Source organism: Pseudorca crassidens, unplaced genomic scaffold, assembly GCF_039906515.1.
Source record: "Pseudorca crassidens isolate mPseCra1 unplaced genomic scaffold, mPseCra1.hap1 Scaffold_125, whole genome shotgun sequence".
NCBI lineage: Eukaryota > Metazoa > Chordata > Mammalia > Artiodactyla > Delphinidae > Pseudorca > Pseudorca crassidens.
In genome coordinates this window covers 123,262-145,450 of record NW_027136052.1, presented here as the reverse complement: position 1 = coordinate 145,450, position 22,189 = coordinate 123,262, and the positions used below count along the sequence as shown (strand labels likewise).

General features: G+C 44.5%; 1 long non-coding RNA gene across 1 annotated transcript in view; it reads left to right on the top strand.

Moving 5' to 3' along the window:
* The window catches only part of LOC137217992 (uncharacterized), a 236,717-nt gene extending 228,707 nt beyond the window's left edge, over positions 1-8,010 (top strand). The window contains exon 4 of the long non-coding RNA XR_010940356.1: positions 7,959-8,010. This is a non-coding gene — a long non-coding RNA (uncharacterized lncRNA). The remainder of the gene's footprint in view (positions 1-7,958) is intronic.
* The last annotated feature ends 14,179 nt before the right edge of the window (positions 8,011-22,189 follow it).

The following is a 22,189-nucleotide window of genomic DNA, read 5'->3' as shown; positions in this document are numbered from 1 at the left end:
TCTCGGCAGTTCACACACTGCCCATCAGCGTATAAAGGCTCCCTGTTCTCCATGGCCTGTCCTGCATTTCTGGTTTTTACAATTTTTTAGGATGGCCCTTTTGACCAGTGGGAAATGAGACTTCTTTGTTGTGCACATTTGCATTGCTTGCTTGCTTCGTTGCCCATAAAGTGCGTATGCGTTTTTTCCTGGATATAATCAGGAAAAAACGCATACGCCCTTTTGGGCCAACTGCATCATTGTCGAAATTCTGCCGCTTTTCATGTGCTTTAAAGACGAGTCCAATCTATCTCTTGAAATCTGTTTCTTGCAATTCTGTCTTGCATTCAGATCCTCTTCTTTGCCTTACCTCAACATATTTTTGGACGTTAGTTTTCATTTATAACTCTGCAGGTTTGTGAATTGCAGTGACCCTGAGCTCCATTTTTTAAGTTGCTCTTTTGTGAGCTGGCCTCAAACCCGCAGGATTGCTTCAGGCCCTATTTTGGCTCGGGCGAGGCGGGCTGAGCCTTTTTTCAATTCTTATTCTTAATGGGAAATTAGAGTGATATGTGCCCGTCCAAACCCCTACAACTATTCTCTCATTGGTTCCCCGTTCATCCTCCTCACAATTTGCAAAATGTGTGAAACAGAAGTTGAAATGTGCTGATTCTCCAAGTGGGGAGATTCTAAGTAACGTGGCTGGAATGGTGAACAGGAGCACCAGGAGAGGATAAATGAGCTGCATTTTAGACACATCTCCCGATCACATGGTGTACAGTCCTCTGGGTTTTCCATGCATGTTTTAGCTGTAGGACGATCCCTTGAACCTGCATATTTGGGACCCATTGAATGGGTACCAGGTAGTATTACTTTAAAGGGTGTGCATTTCCTCACCCAACCTCACATTTCTCTTAGCGCAAACAGTTTCCAGCCTTATGTCTCATCCTGCTGTGGGTCTAGATGTGTTCAATCCATGTTGCATCACCGGCCCTGAGGAAAAGTTGTAAGAGGTTTTCTCTGTCTCTCTGACGTTTATTTTTTTCAATTTATTACTATATTGGTTACAGCTGATTTTCAAAGCTCTGTTTCTTGCTGCTGTACATCCACTTGATTCACGTACAGAGAGACATCAGTAAATTCTTTTTCAGATTCTTACCAGTCGTATATATTCTTTTCCGGTGACTTGAGTGTGCTGAGTGCAGTTCTTTTAGCTACCGTGTAGGCCTTGTTGATTATCAGTTTGGTATTTGGAATGGTATCTTTGCTAATTTCAACCTCCTGGGTGATGCCTCACCCCTCCCCACCTTTCCCGTTTAGCAGCCTTATGCGTGTTTTCTACATATTTGACTATGTTTTTGTTTTGTAATTTATTTCATGTGTAGCCATTTTAGATTCCACCTTTAAGTGATATCTTATGATATGTGTCTTTTTCTTTTTGAATTCTGTCACTTAGAAAGATCATACATAACTCCTCCGGAGTTGTTACAACTGGCCATATTTCATTGATTTCCAGGCTGAATAATATTCCACTCTACCTAAGTACCACATCTCTACCCATTTTTTCCCTCCAGAGACATTTAAGTTATATCCTAGTTGAGGATCTTTTAAACAGAGAGGGGGTAAACATTGGGGTGCCTGTGTCCTCTCGATTTTTGTTTTTCTCAAGATATACGCCCATGAGTGCAAGTGCCCTATGCTCTGTAGCTCATTTTTTAGATGCTTTAGTAAACACAATACACTTCTCCAGAATGGCCGTTGGCAATATACATTTCCACTATAAGTCTCACAGGGCTCCCTCTTCTCCTTGCCCTGTCCTGCATTTCTGTTGTTTACGCTTTATGAGGATGGCTCTTCTGACTGATGCGAAGTGATATCTTTTGTAGTATTGACTTCCAGTGCCCACCTGTTTGGTTGGCTAAAAAAGTGTATGCCCTTTTCTTGAATATATACAGAAAAAAACGCATACACCCTTTTTGGCCAACTGCAATGTTGGCAATGTTCAGCTCCTTTTCTTGTGCTTAATGGCGAGTCCTTTCTACCTCCTCAAATCCCTTTCCTGCCATTCTCCCTTGCTTACAAGTCCTTTTCTCTGACTTTCCTCAAGACATTTTTCAGTGATGGATATTTTCAACTCTGCAGTTTTGTGAATTTTACTGCCCCTGAGTTCCATTGTTCAACTTGTGTTTATGGGAACTGGCCACAAAGCAGCGGGATTTCCTCAAGCCCTATACTGTTTCCATGGGCAACCCTAGCCTTTGGTCAATTCGTCTTCCTGATTGGAAATTAGAGTGACATGTGCCTGTCTGAACACCTAGGACTTGTCTCTCATTGTTCCTCATCCTTCCGCTTCATCCTCTGGACAAATTCCAAACTGTACGCAACAGGATGTTGACAGTGCTGACATCTCCAAGTGGGGAGACTGTTAGTAAAGACGCTGGAGGGGTGAACCCGAGCACCAGGAGATGAGGAGATGAGATGCCTTTTCCAAACTCTTCCCGATCAGACGGTATACCATCCTCTGGGTGTGACAGACATGTTTTAGCAGTAGGAAGAGTCCCATTCATGTAAGGAGAACACCAGGGCTTTTTCAAAATCAGTGTCTCCCCGAAACCCAAACTGGGCAATTTTTTAAGCTACGGCTACACATATGTTCATTAAGGGCCTTGGGAAGTAGGCAGAGTCCAAACTTTAGATGATTGAAGTCTTCAGGGTCAGAAGCACTCACCACCAGCTTCCCTTAGGTTACACTTTAACTGTCATTGATAGATGATGTCAATAAAAATATCTATTCTTTTTCAGATTATTTCCCCTTATAGGTTATTGCAAAATGTTGAGTGTAGTTCCCTGTGCTATACAGTAGTTCCTTGTTGATGATCTATTTTATACATAGCAGTGTGTATGTGTTAATCCCAAACTGTTAATTTATCCCTCCTCCCACCTTTCCCCTTTGGTAATAATAAATTATAAGATTTTATACTTCTCAGAAATGGGGGAGCTGAAAGAGAGGTATCATTTTCAATGGAAAAGCATTTAAAACAAGATTGAAGCTTTAACCAAGATTATTAGATGTACATCCTTGGAAAGAAATCACTTCGTTTCTCTAATATTGACCTGACAAATAAGACAAACCTTTTCACTGAACTTGCTTATAATAAAGTGATGGAAATATCAAATGGAAGTGTTAGAAACATCTTATTTTACCCGAGCCTTATACACTGTTCTATGTTAACTACAGTTTGGCTCACACATCTGTTCATTGAGGTTACAATAGTCTCAATTTCTGTTACTGATCCTCCAGAGTGGACCCCAACAAGTGTCCCCCTGCCCAGTGTCATTGGGGCCAACAGATCGAGACTGAGTTTGGTTCACAAGCAAAGGAAACTTTATATTTTGATCAGAGAATGGAGAGGTGAGAGCATGCACTACCCCGTGGGCTGTGGGCTGGGCTGCTGTGTAGAGATCCTGTCAGAGTCAGTGGGAGGGAGGGGGCGGAGCTCTCGAGGGCCAGGTTGGCTGCAGCTCAGGCTCTATATCGCGGAGTCTGCACTGGGCCCCAGGAGCTGAGGTGTCGACCCAGCCATTCTGCACTAGGAAATCTGGTCTGAAGTGCCGGGTGTGGAACCTCTGCATGCGGGACCCTAGGAGCACGTGAAATTAGACAAAGCACAAAGGATAAAAAAGGTTAGACTTGACTTTATTGCCCAGATTCTATTTTTATCTCCCAGGGATTTTTAATGGGCTTTGCTGGGGACAAACCCCTCCTCTGCCTTTTGTCCCGTTCCTCATTCTTGGAGTGCTGAGGGTGCAGACACTTCTTCTGTAACTGCTGAGTGCTGAGTTGGGAGCCCTAATACCCGGGGGCGAGGGTCAGAGCTTCTCCCCAGCAGCCTCCAGGTGACGTTGATTGTCCCCAGGCCCCCTGCCTCCCTGCTCGTCCACCTGAGCACCAGCATTGGAAGTGTTATAGATTCTAATGACCTTTAAGGGTCCAGGAAAGAGATGTGCAGAGACGCTGTGGGGGCCGGTTTCACCCCGCCCCACATTTGTTCGGCCACCTTAGGCTGACCGTTTCTGCCAGCCTAGATGCTCTGACCAGTAGTCTGCGCTTTCTTCAATTAGGCCCCTGAATTAACGTACAAACAGCACCAGGTGTCAGAGCCCTGCCCGCTCAACTCCCAGACAGTCCAGGGTCAGTGGTGATCAAGGACCATGATGACCACTGAGTCAACAGCCTTTTGAAGTAAACAGGAGTCCAGCCGGTCTTATTGGCCACCATCATCACGGTGTCTGTAGGCTTTTCTATGGTGACAGTGTGATATACGGTTCCCCCGCCAAGATTATTAGCTCCCCTCTGGGTGCAGTAAGTCCTGCAAGCAGTAGTCTACTCTTTTGGGACACACTCTTATTGTTTTATGAGAGAAACTCCAGGTCAAGTGATGTTCACACGAGTCGTCATGGTGCCCTGTTGCCCCCGGTTATCTCTCTGGATGTTGGAGTTGGAGGGCCTCCTCACTCGAGGTCGGTGTGCCCACGGAGCGAACCCTGCAACTTCAGGGCATCGTTGGTGGTTAGGATCACCACGTGGGGTCCTTTTCCCTTAGGAAGGAGGTGGCCTTTTGGGCTGCTGATTTCCAGGTTTTTAGATACCGCCAGTATCTTGGCCAGATGCGGCAGTGGGCCAAGCCCCTTGGTGACCGTAGTTTATCCTACCTGGATGGCATTCTTGCATTGTTCCATTTCAAGTGGTCCCAGTTTTTGCACTAATTCTCCAATGGCGATTCACCTTTCACCGGGAATGTAAAGGTCAAAGGGTTTAGCTAAATTAGGGAGTTCCAGGGCAAGGGTCTGAATTGACTGCTCTTTCCATTCTTGAAAGGCCACTTCTGGATTCTATTCAAAAGGATCATCATCTTTTCCTTTCAGTGTTTCATATAGAGGCCCAGCTAGTAGACTGTAGTTAGGGATCCAGAAGCAGCAAACCCTGGCCTCCCCAGGAACCCCTAAGCTGTCTTCTAGTTTTAGAAAGGGGTAAGGCTGCAAATGGTTTCTTCCCTTTCCTGGGATGGGCTTCTCCGACCTTCTGTGAGAATGAAGCCCAGGCAGGTCACCGCAGTCTGTGATATTTGAGCTTTTTCTTGGACAACTTCTATCCTTTATTGGCTTGGTAGTTCAGAGGCCTCCTTAGTAGGGCTGGCGATCAGAATGTCGTCTGCGTACTGAAGGAGGGTTTCCTTTTCCAGAGGTAGAACTTTTAGGTCTTTAGCTAAGCTTTCCCCAAAGATGGTGTGGGAATTTTTGCACCTTTGGGGCAAGACGGCCCGGAAGTATTGTTTTAGTTGTATGTTGAGTCCTGTCACTCACAAGCCAAAATTTCTTGTGACTCTGGGACTAATGGAATACAAAAGAAGGCATCATTGAAGACTAATACAGAATACCATGTCCTGGTGGTTGGTAGAATGACCAGCAGGGTGTAGGAATTAGGAGCAACTGGAGGTATATCCTCGGTGGCTTCACTGACTGTCCTGACATCCTTTACCAGGTCCCCAGCAGCCCATGGGGCTCTCGTGGTCAGACCAATCCCAGAATATGGAGCTCACCTGGGCAGGTACCCCACCCCCACCCCAGCCCACGGGGCTCTCGTGGTCAGGCCCTTCCCAGGATACAGAGCTACCCTTGCAGGTACCATGGCAGGGCTGGGCACACAGGAACCGTGCACATAGCCCTCATTGCAGAGCACCCCCAGCTCACCTGTCGCTCAGAGCTGGCACAGAGCACCTCAGAGCAGGACTTGAACTAACAAACAGCAGCTGCGACAGGTCTGTGACCCTGGGCGTCACTCTGTGCGGCCTCCCTCCACCTGGTCTTCCAGAGACTTCCACTGCACCCGGGGCACCAGGCCTCTGTCTCCAACCACCACCCACCCCTCCTCTCCCTGACTCCTGGGTTCCTCTCATAAGGAGAGGGTTTTCTTGAAGTTGTCTCCCACTCATGGGCCAGATAAAATGATTAGAAAACAAGCCAAAGCTGCAGCCCCTTGTCTATCCTGACTCTCAGGAGCCCACACCTGTTCCTTGGACCTGGCCGGTTCAGCAAGTTCCATTTTCTGCAACTGTGAGCCCCTGAGGGGTGATGATTGGCTGACCTGGGCAGCCTTACCGTGCGGGCCAGCCCTCCCCAGGTGTGCCTGGGTTGAGATCAATATAAATACCACTCCAGGCAGCAAGAGCCCCTGCAGCCGTGCCTGACGCCATTTTCTCTGCCCTGTCAGCAGTCTCGGGGCTGGGCTGGTGGGAGGGAGTGAGAGGCCACGGCTTTGTGGGTGGCCCAGTGTGAGTGGGGCTCTGCTGGACTTTCTGCAGCAGTTGCCAGGCTGCCACCTGCTAAAGAAGAGGATGTGTCACCCATACCTGCTGCTGGAATTTCTCCCTGGGCAGAGGTGAGGAAGGAAAAAAGCAGTGGGGGCAGGGACAGGACGGGTATCTCAGTCAGGGAAATGGAAATCTTCCAGAAGAGCACCCAGGGCCAGGACCATCCTGGCTGGCCTGCAGGCACCAAGTCGGCCGGCATGCTGTCACTCGTGTGGCTCTATGGCCCTTCCTCTAGGCTTTCAAGTCCTTGTATATATTCAGGTGTTTTACCTGGGACGGGTGGGAATAGTTCAGCAGCAACTGGCCTGGGGCTCAGCTCACGTTTACTCACAGATGCCTCGGCACGGTGCCCCAGCTTTGCAATGAGGACGCTTGTTGCGTGGGGGCTGCTGGCTGAATGGGAGACGATTCCCCACCACTGGCCAACTTCAGAATTGTTTACAACTGGAGCAAGTGCCCTGATACGGTTTTCCTCTGTGGAACTGGTGGGTTCTGTGTTTTTTTTCTCTTTTTCGTTTTTGGTTCAAGGTAGATTTTATTCCTCTTTTTTGTATTCACAGATATAAGCATGGAAATAATTTATTCATATAAATACATGTATGTGAAGGGAATAATTGTTTTTTCTGTTTTATTTTTTAAATTTTATTTCTTTTTAATTTTGAATTTTATTTTATATTTTTATACAGCAGGTTCTTATTGGTTATCTATTTTATACATATAAATGTATACATGCCAATCCCAGTCTCTCAACTCCTCCCACCACCACCCCCCCAACAGCTTTCCCCCCTTGTTGTCCATACATTTGTTGTCTACATCTGTTGCTCTATTTATGCCTTGCAAAATGGTTAATCTGTACAGTTTTTCTAGGTTCCACATATATGCATGAATATACAAGATTTGTTTTTCTCTTTCTGACTTACTTCACTCTGTATGACAGTCTCTAGATCCATCGACGTCTCTACAAATGACCCAATTTCATTCCTTTTCATGGCTTAGTAATATTCCATTTTATATATGTACCACAGCTTTATGCATTCGTCTGTCTGTGGGCATTTAGGTTGCTTCCATTACCTCGATATTGTAAATAGTGATGCAATGAACATTGCGGTGAATGTCTCGTTTTGATTTATGGTTTTGTCTGGGTATATGTCCAGTACTGGGATTGCTGTATCATATGGTAATTCTATTGTTAGTTTCTTAAGAAACTCCATATTGTTCTCCGTAGTGACTGTATCAATTTATATTCCCAACAATAGTGGAAGAGGGTTCCTTTACTCCACACCATTTCCAGCATTTTTGTTTGTAGATTTTCTCATGATGCCCATTCTATCAGGTGTGAGGTGATACCTCATTGTTGAGTCCATTTTGTTGAGCAAGGGGTAGGTCTTGTCTATTACATATTTGGCTTATTGAATGGTATCTGTGCTAATTTCAAACTCTGGTTTTATGCAGCACCCCAACTCACTTTCCCCCTTAAGGAAGCATAAGTTGGTTTTCTAAACTTGAGACACTGTTCTGTTTTGTAATTCAGTTCATGTGTAGCCAAGTTCACATTCCGTGTATTAGTGATATCTTATGATGTTTCTTTTTCTGTGTGACATATTTCAGTTAGAATCATCATACCTGAATCCACTCATTATGCTGCTATGGGCCTGATGACGTAGATTTCATGGCTGAGTGATTTTGCATTGTACATAAGTACCACAACTTCTTTATCCATTTTTCACTTTCTGCGATATTAAACTTATACCGTAAATGAGGTTCTTGTAAACAGAGCTGTCCCAAACTGTGGGGTGGCTGTGTCTTTTTGATTTTAATTTCCCTAAGCTATAGGACCATAAGTGGAAGTGCCCTAGGCTCTGTTGCTTTGTTTTTTAGATGTTTCAGGAAACACCATAAACTTCTCCCGAGTGGCTGTAGGCAATTTACATCCCGCCCATCAGCATAACAAGGCTCCAAGTTCTCCATGGCCTGTCCTGCCTTTCTGGATTTTACACTTTTCTCAGATGGCCCTTTTGACCAGGGGGAAGTGAGACTTCATTGTAGTGCAAATTTCCTTTGCAAGCTTGCTTGGTTGGCCAAAAAGGGCGTATGTCAGGAAAAAACGCATACGCCCTTTTTGGCGAAGTGCATCATTGTGGACGTTCTCCCTGTTTTCCTATGCTTTCAATGCAATTCCAGTCTACCTCCTGAAATCGGTTTCCTGCAATTCTTCCCCGCTTTCAAGTCCTCTTGGCAACCTTACTTCAGTATATTTTTGGACGATAGCTGTCATTTATAAGTCTGCAGGTTTGTGAATTACAGTGCCCCTGAGCTCCTTTCTTCAACTCGCTTTCTTGTGAGCTGGCCACAACACCGCAGGATGGCTTCAGGCCCTAATCTGGTCCCGGCACGACATGCTGAGCCTTTGGTTAATTCCTCTTCCTGGTGGGAAATGAGAGTTAAATTTGCCCGTCCAGACACCTCCAGCTAGTCTCTCATTGGTTCTCCCTATTCCTGTTCATCTTCCGCAGAAATTGCAAACTGGGCCAAACAGGAGGTTAAAGGCACTGACTCTCCAAGTCGGGAGAGTGTTAGTAAAGCGTCTGGAATGTTGCACCCGAGTACCAGGGGACGAGAACTGAGACATTTTGGAACAAGTCTCCCGATCACATGGTTGATCATACTCTGGGTTCCACATGCATGTTTTAGCTGAAGGAAGAATCCCTGAAACCTGGAGAGTTGAGACCCGTGGAATGGGTACCATGCAATATGACTTCAAAGTGTCTTCATTTGCTTACCGAACCTCTCCAATCCTATCACTGCTGCGTTTATGCCCCTGTACACAGGCTTGATTCCCTTTCGGAGACATAGCAATCCATAGGTTTTAAGATACTTACAAGTCAGGTACATTCTTAGGCATTTAATATGGGGTGTTGAGTCCATTTCGTTGAGCAAGGAGTAGCTCTTGTCTATTCCATATTTGACTTAAGGAACTTTATCTGTGCTCATTTCAATCTCTGGTTTTATGCAGCACACCAACTCACCTTTCCCCTTAAGCAAGCATAAGTTGGTTTTCTAAATTTGAGACCCTGTTCTGTTCTGTAATTCAGTTCCTGTGTAGCCAAGTTTACATTCCGTGTATTACTGATATCTTATGATGTTTCTTTTTCTGTGTGACTTATTTCAGTTAGAATCATCATACCTGAATCCACTCATTATGCTGCTACGGGCCTGATGACATACATTTCATTGCTGAGTGATATTGCATTGTACGTAAGTACCACAACTTCTTTATCCATTTTTCACTTTGTGCGATATTGAACTTGTACCATAAACGAGGTTCTTGTAAACAGAGCCGTCCCAAACTTTGGGGTGGCTGTGTCTTTTTGATTTTAATTTCCCTAAGCTATAGGACCATAAGTGGAAGTGCCCTAGGCTCTGTTGCTTTGTTTTTTAGATGTTTCAGGAAACACCATACACTTCTCCCGAGTGTCTGTTGGCAAATTACACCCCGCCCATCAGCATAACAAGGCTCCCAGTTCTCCATGGCCTGTCCTGCCTTTCTGGATTTTACACTTTTTTCAGATGGCCCTTTTGACCGGGTTGAAGTGAGACTTCATTGTAGTGCAGATTTCCTTTGCAAGTTTGCTTGGTTGGCCAAAAAGGGTGTATGCGTTTTTTCCTGAATATATTCAGGAAAAAACGCATACGCCCTTTTTGGCCAAGTGCATCATTGTGGACGTTCTGCCTCTTTTCCTATGCTTTCAATGCAATTCCAGTCTACCTCCTGAAATCGGTTTCCTGCAATTCTGCCCCGCTTTCAAGTCCTCTTGGCAGCCTTACTTCAGTATATTTTTGGACGATAGCTGTCATTTATAACTCTGCAGGTTTGTGAATTACAGTGCCCCTGAGCTCCTTTCTTCAACTCGCTTTCTTTTGAGCTGGCCGCAACACCGCAGGATGGCTTCAGGCCCTAATCTGGTTCCGTCATGGCACGCTGAGCCTTTGGTTAATTCCTCTTCCTGGTGGGAAATGAGAGTTAAATTTGCCCGTCCAGACACCTCCAGCTAGTCTCTCATTGGTTCTCGCTATTCCTGTTCATCTTCCGCAGAAATTGCAAACTGGGCCAAACAGGAGGTTAAAGGGACTGACTCTCCAAGTCGGGAGAGTGTTAGTAAAGTGTCTGGAATGTTGCACCCGAGTACCAGGGTACGAAAACTGAGACATATTTGAACACATCTCCCGATCACATGGTTGATCATACTCTAGGTTCCACATGCATGTTTTAGCAGAAGGAAGAATACCTTAAACCTGGGTAGTTGAAACCCGTGGAATGGGTACGATGCAATATGACTTCAAAGGGTCTTCATTTGCTCACCGAACCTCTCCAATCCTATCACTGCTGCGTTTATGCCCTTGTACACACGCTTCATTCTCTTTTGGAGACATAGCAATCCATAGGTTTTAAGATACTTACTAGTCAGGTACATTCTTAGGCGCTTAATATGGGGTGTTGAGTCCATTTCGTTGAGCAAGGAGTAGCTCTTGTCTATTCCATATTTGGCTTAAGGAACTTTATCTGTGCTCATTTCAATCTCTGGTTTTATGCAGCACCCCAACTCACCTTTACCCTTAAGCAAGCATAAGTTGGTTTTCTAAATTTGAGACCGTGTTCTGTTCTGTAATTCAGTTCCTGTGTAGCCAAGTTTACATTCTGTGTATTACTGATATCTTATGATGTTTCTTTTTCTGTGTGACTTATTTCAGTTAGAATCATCATACCTGAATCCACTCATTGTGCTGCTAAGGGCCTGATGACATAGATTTCATTGCTGAGTGATATTGCTTTGTAAGTAAATACCACAACTTCTTTATCCATTTTTCACTTTCTGCGATGTTGAACTTGTACTGTAAACGAGGTTCTTGTAAACAGAGGCGTCCCAATGTTTGGGGTGGCTGTGTCTTTTTGATTTTAATTTCCCTAAGCTATAGGACCATAAGTGGAAGTGCCCTAGGCTCTGTTGCTTTGTTTTTTAGATGTTTCAGGAAACACCATACACTTCTCCCGAGTGTCTGTTGGCAATTTACATCCCGCCCATCAGCATAACAAGGCTCCCAGTTCTCCATGGCCTGTCCTGCCTTTCTGGATTTTACACTTTTTTCAGATGGCCCTTTTGACCGGGGGGAAGTGAGACTTCATTGTAGTGCAGATTTCCTTTGCAAGCTTGCTTGGTTGGCCAAAAAGGGCGTATGCGTTTTTTCCTGAATATATTCAGGAAAAAACGCATACGCCCTTTTTGGCCAAGTGCATCATTGTGGACGTTCTGCCTCTTTTCCTATGCTTTCAATGCAATTCCAGTCTACCTCCTGAAATCGGTTTCCTGCAATTCTGCCCCGCTTTCAAGTCCTCTTGGCAGCCTTACTTCAGTATATTTTTGGACGATAGCTGTCATTTATAACTCTGCAGGTTTGTGAATTACAGTGCCCCTGAGCTCCTTTCTTCAACTCGCTTTCTTGTGACCTGGCCGCAACACCGCAGGATGGCTTCAGGCCCTAATCTGGTTCCGGCACGGCACGCTGAGCCTTTGGTTAATTCCTCTTCCTGGTGGGAAATGAGAGTTAAATTTGCCCGTCCAGACACCTCCAGCTAGTCTCTCATTGGTTCTCGCTATTCCTGTTCATCTTCCGCAGAAATTGCAAACTGGGCCAAACAGGAGGTTAAAGGGACTGACTCTCCAAGTCGGGAGGGTGTTAGTAAAGCGTCTGGAATGTTGCACCCGAGTACCAGGGTACGAAAACTGAGACATATTTGAACACGTTTCCCGATCACATGGTTGATCATACTCTAGGTTCCACATGCATGTTTTAGCTGAAGGAAGAATCCCTGAAACCTGGGTAGTTGAAACCCGTGGAATGGGTACCATGCAATATGACTTCAAAGTGTCTTCATTTGCTTACCGAACCTCTCCAATCCTATCACTGCTGCATTTATGCCCCTGGACACACGCTTGATTCTCTTTTGGAGATATAGCAATCCATAGGTTTTAAGATACTTACTAGTCAGGTACATTCTTAGGCGCTTAATATGGGGTGTTGAGTCCATTTCGTTGAGCAAGGAGTAGCTCTTGTCTATTCCATATTTGGCTTAAGGAACTTTATCTGTGCTCATTTCAATCTCTGGTTTTATGCAGCACCCCAACTCACCTTTACCCTTAAGCAAGCATAAGTTGGTTTTCTAAATATGAGACCCTGTTCTGTTCTGTAATTCAGTTCCTGTGTAGCCAAGTTTACATTCCGTGTATTACTGATATCTTATGATGTTTCTTTTTCTGTGTGACTTATTTCAGTTAGAATCGTCATACCTGAACCCACTCATTGTGCTGCTAAGGGCCTGATGACATAGATTTCATTGCTGAGTGATATTGCTTTGTAAGTAAATACCACAACTTCTTTATCCATTTTTCACTTTCTGCGATGTTGAACTTGTACTGTAAACGAGGTTCTTGTAAACAGAGGCGTCCCAAACTTTGGGGTGGCTGTGTCTTTTTGATTTTAATTTCCCTAAGCTATAGGACCATAAGTGGAAGTGCCCTAGGCTCTGTTGCTTTGTTTTTTAGATGTTTCAGGAAACACCATACACTTCTCCTGAGTGTCTGTTGGCTATTTACATCCCACCCGTCAGCATAACAAGGCTCCCAGTTCTCCATGGCCTGTCCTGCCTTTCTGGATTTTACACTTTTTTCAGATGGCCCTTTTGACCGGGGGGAAGTGAGACTTCATTGTAGTGCAGATTTCCTTTGCAAGCTTGCTTGGTTGGCCAAAAAGGGCGTATGCGTTTTTCCCAGAATATATTCAGGAAAAAACACATACGCCCTTTTTGGCCAAGTGCATCATTGTGGACGTTCTGCCTCTTTTCCTATGCTTTCAATGCAATTCCAGTCTACCTCCTGAAATCGGTTTCCTGCAATTCTGCCCCGCTTTCAAGTCCTCTTGGCAGCCTTACTTCAGTATATTTTTGGACGATAGCTGTCATTTATAACTCTGCAGTTTTGTGAATTACAGTGCCCCTGAGCTCCTTTCTTCAACTCGCTTTCTTTTGAGCTGGCCGCAACACCGCAGGATGTCTTCAGGCCCTAATCTGGTTCCGGCAGGGCACGCTGAGCCTTTGGTTAATTCCTCTTCCTGGTGGGAAATGAGAGTTAAATTTGCCCGTCCAGACACCTCCAGCTAGTCTCTCATTGGTTCTCGCTATTCCTGTTCATCTTCCGCAGAAATTGCAAACTGGGCCAAACAGGAGGTTAAAGGGACTGACTCTCCAAGTCGGGAGAGTGTTAGTAAAGCATCTGGAATGTTGCACCCGAGTACCAGGGTACGAAAACTGAGACATATTTGAACACGTCTCCCGATCACATGGTTGATCATACTCTAGGTTCCACATGCATGTTTTAGCTGAAGGAAGAATACCTTAAACCTGGGTAGTTGAAACCCGTGGAATGGGTACCATGCAATATGACTTCTAAGGGTATTTGTTTGCTCACCGAACCTCTCCAATCCTATCACTGCTGCGTTTATGCCCCTGTACACATGCTTGATTCTCTTTCGGAGACATAGCAATCCATAGGTTTTAAGATACTTACTAGTCAGGTACATTCTTAGGCGTTTAATATGCGGTGTTGAGTCCATTTCGTTGAGCAAGGAGTAGCTCTTGTCTATTCCATATTTGGCTTAAGGAACTTTATCTGTGCTCATTTCAATCTCTGGTTTTATGCAGCACCCCAACTCACCTTTCCCCTTAAGCAAGCATAAGTTGGTTTTCTAAATTTGAGACCCTGTTCTGTTCTGTAATTCAGTTCCTGTGTAGCCAAGTTTACATTCCGTGTATTACTGATATCTTATGATGTTTCTTTTTCTGTGTGACTTATTTCAGTTAGAATCATCATACCTGAATCCACTCATTGTGCTGCTAAGGGCCTGATGACATAGATTTCATTGCTGAGTGATATTGCTTTGTAAGTAAATACCACAACTTCTTTATCCATTTTTCACTTTCTGCGATGTTGAACTTGTACTGTAAACGAGGTTCTTGTAAACAGAGGCGTCCCAAACTTTGGGGTGGCTGTGTCTTTTTGATTTTAATTTCCCTAAGCTATAGGACCATAAGTGGAAGTGCCCTAGGCTCTGTTGCTTTGTTTTTTAGATGTTTCAGGAAACACCATACACTTCTCCTGAGTGTCTGTTGGCTATTTACATCCCACCCGTCAGCATAACAAGGCTCCCAGTTCTCCATGGCCTGTCCTGCCTTTCTGGATTTTACACTTTTTTCAGATGGCCCTTTTGACCGGGGGGAAGTGAGACTTCATTGTAGTGCAGATTTCCTTTGCAAGCTTGCTTGGTTGGCCAAAAAGGGCGTATGCGTTTTTCCCAGAATATATTCAGGAAAAAACACATACGCCCTTTTTGGCCAAGTGCATCATTGTGGACGTTCTGCCTCTTTTCCTATGCTTTCAATGCAATTCCAGTCTACCTCCTGAAATCGGTTTCCTGCAATTCTGCCCCGCTTTCAAGTCCTCTTGGCAGCCTTACTTCAGTATATTTTTGGACGATAGCTGTCATTTATAACTCTGCAGTTTTGTGAATTACAGTGCCCCTGAGCTCCTTTCTTCAACTCGCTTTCTTTTGAGCTGGCCGCAACACCGCAGGATGTCTTCAGGCCCTAATCTGGTTCCGGCAGGGCACGCTGAGCCTTTGGATAATTCCTCTTCCTGGTGGGAAATGAGAGTTAAATTTGCCCGTCCAGACACCTCCAGCTAGTCTCTCATTGGTTCTCGCTATTCCTGTTCATCTTCCGCAGAAATTGCAAACTGGGCCAAACAGGAGGTTAAAGGGACTGACTCTCCAAGTCGGGAGAGTGTTAGTAAAGCGTCTGGAATGTTGCACCCGAGTACCAGGGTACGAAAACTGAGACATATTTGAACACGTCTCCCGATCACATGGTTGATCATACTCTAGGTTCCACATGCATGTTTTAGCTGAAGGAAGAATACCTTAAACCTGGGTAGTTGAAACCCGTGGAATGGGTACCATGCAATATGACTTCTAAGGGTATTTGTTTGCTCACCGAACCTCTCCAATCCTATCACTGCTGCGTTTATGCCCCTGTACACATGCTTGATTCTCTTTCGGAGACATAGCAATCCATAGGTTTTAAGATACTTACTAGTCAGGTACATTCTTAGGCTTTTAATATGCGGTGTTGAGTCCATTTCGTTGAGCAAGGAGTAGCTCTTGTCTATTCCATATTTGGCTTAAGGAACTTTATCTGTGCTCATTTCAATCTATGGTTTTATGCAGCACCCCAACTCACCTTTCCCCTTAAGCAAGCATAAGTTGGTTTTCTAAATTTGAGACCCTGTTCTGTTCTGTAATTCAGTTCCTGTGTAGCCAAGTTTACATTCCGTGTATTACTGATATCTTATGATGTTTCTTTTTCTGTGTGACTTATTTCAGTTAGAATCATCATACCTCAATCCACTCATTGTGCTGCTAAGGGCCTGATGACATAGATTTCATTGCTGAGTGTTATTGCTTTGTAAGTAAATACCACAACTTCTTTATCCATTTTTCACTTTCTGTGATATTGAACTTGTACGGTAAACAAGGTTCTTGTAAACAGAGGCGTCCCAAACTTTGGGGTGGCTGTGTCTTTTTGATTTTAATTTCCCTAAGCTATAGGACCATAAGTGGAAGTGCCCTAGGCTCTGTTGCTTTGTTTTTTAGATGTTTCAGGAAACACCATACACTTCTCCCGAGTGTCTGTTGGCAATTTACATCCCGCCCATCAGCATAACAAGGCTCCCAGTTCTCCATGGCCTGTCCTGCCTTTCTGGATTTTACACTTTTTTCAGATGGCCCTTTTGACCGGGGGGAAGTGAGACTTCATTGTAGTGCAGATTTCCTTTGCAAGCTTGCTTGGTTGGCCAAAAAGGGCGTATGCATTTTTTCCTGAATATATTCAGGAAAAAACGCATACGCCCTTTTTGGCCAAGTGCATCATTGTGGACGTTCTGCCTCTTTTCCTATGCTTTCAATGCAATTCCAGTCTACCTCCTGAAATCGGTTTCCTGCAATTCTGCCCCGCTTTCAAGTCCTCTTGGCAGCCTTACTTCAGTATATTTTTGGACGATAGCTGTCATTTATAACTCTGCAGGTTTGTGAATTACAGTGCCCCTGAGCTCCTTTCTTCAACTCGCTTTCTTGTGACCTGGCCGCAACACCGCAGGATGGCTTCAGGCCCTAATCTGGTTCCGGCACGGCATGCTGAGCCTTTGGTTAATTCCTCTTCCTGGTGGGAAATGAGAGTTAAATTTGCCCGTCCAGACACCTCCAGCTAGTCTCTCATTGGTTCTCGCTATTCCTGTTCATCTTCCGCAGAAATTGCAAACTGGGCCAAACAGGAGGTTAAAGGGACTGACTCTCCAAGTCGGGAGGGTGTTAGTAAAGCGTCTGGAATGTTGCACCCGAGTACCAGGGTACGAAAACTGAGACATATTTGAACACGTTTCCCGATCACATGGTTGATCATACTCTAGGTTCCACATGCATGTTTTAGCTGAAGGAAGAATCCCTGAAACCTGGGTAGTTGAAACCCGTGGAATGGGTACCATGCAATATGACTTCAAAGGGTCTTTGTTTGCTCACCGAACCTCTCCAATCCTATCACTGCTGCATTTATGCCCCTGGACACACGCTTGATTCTCTTTTGGAGATATAGCAATCCATAGGTTTTAAGATACTTACTAGTCAGGTACATTCTTAGGCGCTTAATATGCGGTGTTGAGTCCATTTCGTTGAGCAAGGAGTAGCTCTTGTCTATTCCATATTTGGCTTAAGGAACTTTATCTGTGCTCATTTCAATCTCTGGTTTTATGCAGCACCCCAACTCACCTTTACCCTTAAGCAAGCATAAGTTGGTTTTCTAAATATGAGACCCTGTTCTGTTCTGTAATTCAGTTCCTGTGTAGCCAAGTTTACATTCCGTGTATTACTGATATCTTATGATGTTTCTTTTTCTGTGTGACTTATTTCAGTTAGAATCGTCATACCTGAACCCACTCATTGTGCTGCTAAGGGCCTGATGACATAGATTTCATTGCTGAGTGATATTGCTTTGTAACTAAATACCACAAATTCTTTATCCATTTTTCACTTTCTGCGATGTTGAACTTGTACCGTAAACGAGGTTCTTGTAAACAGAGGCGTTCCAAACTTTGGGGTGGCTGTGTCTTTTTGATTTTAATTTCCCTAAGCTATAGGACCATAAGTGGAAGTGCCCTAGGCTCTGTTGCTTTGTTTTTTAGATGTTTCAGGAAACACCATACACTTCTCCTGAGTGTCTGTTGGCTATTTACATCCCGCCCGTCAGCAAAACAAGGCTCCCAGTTCTCCATTGCCTGTACTGCCTTTCTGGATTTTACACTTTTTTCAGATGGCCCTTTTGACCGGGGGGAAGTGAGACTTCATTGTAGTGCAGATTTCCTTTGCAAGCTTGCTTGGTTGGCCAAAAAGGGCGTATGCGTTTTTCCCAGAATATATTCAGGAAAAAACACATACGCCCTTTTTGGCCAAGTGCATCATTGTGGACGTTCTGCCTCTTTTCCTATGCTTTCAATGCAATTCCAGTCTACCTCCTGAAATCGGTTTCCTGCAATTCTGCCCCGCTTTCAAGTCCTCTTGGCAGCCTTACTTCAGTATATTTTTGGACGATAGCTGTCATTTATAACTCTGCAGTTTTGTGAATTACAGTGCCCCTGAGCTCCTTTCTTCAACTCGCTTTCTTTTGAGCTGGCCGCAACACCGCAGGATGTCTTCAGGCCCTAATCTGGTTCCGGCAGGGCACGCTGAGCCTTTGGTTAATTCCTCTTCCTGGTGGGAAATGAGAGTTAAATTTGCCCGTCCAGACACCTCCAGCTAGTCTCTCATTGGTTCTCGCTATTCCTGTTCATCTTCCGCAGAAATTGCAAACTGGGCCAAACAGGAGGTTAAAGGGACTGACTCTCCAAGTCGGGAGGGTGTTAGTAAAGCGTCTGGAATGTTGCACCCGAGTACCAGGGTACGAAAACTGAGACATATTTGAACACGTTTCCCGATCACATGGTTGATCATACTCTAGGTTCCACATGCATGTTTTAGCTGAAGGAAGAATACCTTAAACCTGGGTAGTTGAAACCCGTGGAATGGGTACCATGCAATATGACTTCAGAGGGTCTTCATTTGCTCACCGAACCTCTCCAATCCTATCACTGCTGCGTTTATGCCCCTGTACACATGCTTGATTCTCTTTCGGAGACATAGTAATCCATAGGTTTTAAGATACTTACTAGTCAGGTACATTCTTAGGCGTTTAATATGCGGTGTTGAGTCCATTTCGTTGAGCAAGGAGTAGCTCTTGTCTATTCCATATTTGGCTTAAGGAACTTTATCTGTGCTCATTTCAATCTATGGTTTTATGCAGCACCCCAACTCACCTTTCCCCTTAAGCAAGCATAAGTTGGTTTTCTAAATTTGAGACCCTGTTCTGTTCTGTAATTCAGTTCCTGTGTAGCCAAGTTTACATTCCATGTATTACTGATATCTTATGATGTTTCTTTTTCTGTGTGACTTATTTCAGTTAGAATCATCATACCTCAATCCACTCATTGTGCTGCTAAGGGCCTGATGACATAGATTTCATTGCTGAGTGTTATTGCTTTGTAAGTAAACACCACAACTTCTTTATCCATTTTTCACTTTCTGTGATATTGAACTTGTACGGTAAACGAGGTTCTTGTAAACAGAGGCGTCCCAAACTTTGGGGTGGCTGTGTCTTTTTGATTTTAATTTCCCTAAGCTATAGGACCATAAGTGGAAGTGCCCTAGGCTCTGTTGCTTTGTTTTTTAGATGTTTCAGGAAACACCATACACTTCTCCCGAGTGTCTGTTGGCAATTTACATCCCGCCCATCAGCATAACAAGGCTCCCAGTTCTCCATGGCCTGTCCCGCCTTTCTGGATTTTACACTTTTTTCAGATGGCCCTTTTGACCGGGGGGAAGTGAGACTTCATTGTAGTGCAGATTTCCTTTGCAAGCTTGCTTGGTTGGCCAAAAAGGGCGTATGCGTTTTTTCCTGAATATATTCAGGAAAAAACGCATACGCCCTTTTTGGCCAAGTGCATCATTGTGGACGTTCTGCCTCTTTTCCTATGCTTTCAATGCAATTCCAGTCTACCTCCTGAAATCGGTTTCCTGCAATTCTGCCCCGCTTTCAAGTCCTCTTGGCAGCCTTACTTCAGTATATTTTTGGACGATAGCTGTCATTTATAACTCTGCAGGTTTGTGAATTACAGTGCCCCTGAGCTCCTTTCTTCAACTCGCTTTCTTGTGACCTGGCCGCAACACCGCAGGATGGCTTCAGGCCCTAATCTGGTTCCGGCACGGCACGCTGAGCCTTTGGTTAATTCCTCTTCCTGGTGGGAAATGAGAGTTAAATTTGCCCGTCCAGACACCTCCAGCTAGTCTCTCATTGGTTCTCGCTATTCCTGTTCATCTTCCGCAGAAATTGCAAACTGGGCCAAACAGGAGGTTAAAGGGACTGACTCTCCAAGTCGGGAGGGTGTTAGTAAAGCGTCTGGAATGTTGCACCTGAGTACCAGGGTACGAAAACTGAGACATATTTGAACACGTTTCCCGATCACATGGTTGATCATACTCTAGGTTCCACATGCATGTTTTAGCTGAAGGAAGAATCCCTGAAAACTGGGTAGTTGAAACCCGTGGAATGGGTACCATGCAATATGACTTCAAAGGGTCTTTGTTTGCTCACCGAACCTCTCCAATCCTATCACTGCTGCATTTATGCCCCTGGACACACGCTTGATTCTCTTTCGGAGATATAGCAATCCATAGGTTTTAAGATACTTACTAGTCAGGTACATTCTTAGGCGCTTAATATGGGGTGTTGAGTCCATTTCGTTGAGCAAGGAGTAGCTCTTGTCTATTCCATATTTGGCTTAAGGAATTTTATCTGTGCTCATTTCAATCTCTGGTTTTATGCAGCACCCCAACTCACCTTTACCCTTAAGCAAGCATAAGTTGGTTTTCTAAATATGAGACCCTGTTCTGTTCTGTAATTCAGTTCCTGTGTAGCCAAGTTTACATTCCGTGTATTACTGATATCTTATGATGTTTCTTTTTCTGTGTGACTTATTTCAGTTAGAATCGTCATACCTGAACCCACTCATTGTGCTGCTAAGGGCCTGATGACATAGATTTCATTGCTGAGTGATATTGCTTTGTAACTAAATACCACAAATTCTTTATCCATTTTTCACTTTCTGCGATGTTGAACTTGTACCGTAAACGAGGTTCTTGTAAACAGAGGCGTTCCAAACTTTGGGGTGGCTGTGTCTTTTTGATTTTAATTTCCCTAAGCTATAGGACCGTAAGTGGAAGTGCCCTAGGCTCTGTTGCTTTGTTTTTTAGATGTTTCAGGAAACACCATACACTTCTCCTGAGTGTCTGTTGGCTATTTACATCCCGCCCGTCAGCAAAACAAGGCTCCCAGTTCTCCATTGCCTGTACTGCCTTTCTGGATTTTACACTTTTTTCAGATGGCCCTTTTGACCGGGGGGAAGTGAGACTTCATTGTAGTGCAGATTTCCTTTGCAAGCTTGCTTGGTTGGCCAAAAAGGGCGTATGCGTTTTTCCCAGAATATATTCAGGAAAAAACACATACGCCCTTTTTGGCCAAGTGCATCATTGTGGACGTTCTGCCTCTTTTCCTATGCTTTCAATGCAATTCCAGTCTACCTCCTGAAATCGGTTTCCTGCAATTCTGCCCCGCTTTCAAGTCCTCTTGGCAGCCTTACTTCAGTATATTTTTGGACGATAGCTGTCATTTATAACTCTGCAGTTTTGTGAATTACAGTGCCCCTGAGCTCCTTTCTTCAACTCGCTTTCTTTTGAGCTGGCCGCAACACCGCAGGATGTCTTCAGGCCCTAATCTGGTTCCGGCAGGGCACGCTGAGCCTTTGGTTAATTCCTCTTCCTGGTGGGAAATGAGAGTTAAATTTGCCCGTCCAGACACCTCCAGCTAGTCTCTCATTGGTTCTCGCTATTCCTGTTCATCTTCCGCAGAAATTGCAAACTGGGCCAAACAGGAGGTTAAAGGGACTGACTCTCCAAGTCGGGAGGGTGTTAGTAAAGCGTCTGGAATGTTGCACCCGAGTACCAGGGTACGAAAACTGAGACATATTTGAACACGTTTCCCGATCACATGGTTGATCATACTCTAGGTTCCACATGCATGTTTTAGCTGAAGGAAGAATACCTTAAACCTGGGTAGTTGAAACCCGTGGAATGGGTACCATGCAATATGACTTCAGAGGGTCTTCATTTGCTCACCGAACCTCTCCAATCCTATCACTGCTGCGTTTATGCCCCTGTACACATGCTTGATTCTCTTTCGGAGACATAGTAATCCATAGGTTTTAAGATACTTACTAGTCAGGTACATTCTTAGGCGTTTAATATGCGGTGTTGAGTCCATTTCGTTGAGCAAGGAGTAGCTCTTGTCTATTCCATATTTGGCTTAAGGAACTTTATCTGTGCTCATTTCAATCTATGGTTTTATGCAGCACCCCAACTCACCTTTCCCCTTAAGCAAGTATAAGTTGGTTTTCTAAATTTGAGACCCTGTTCTGTTCTGTAATTCAGTTCCTGTGTAGCCAAGTTTACATTCCATGTATTACTGATATCTTATGATGTTTCTTTTTCTGTGTGACTTATTTCAGTTAGAATCATCATACCTCAATCCACTCATT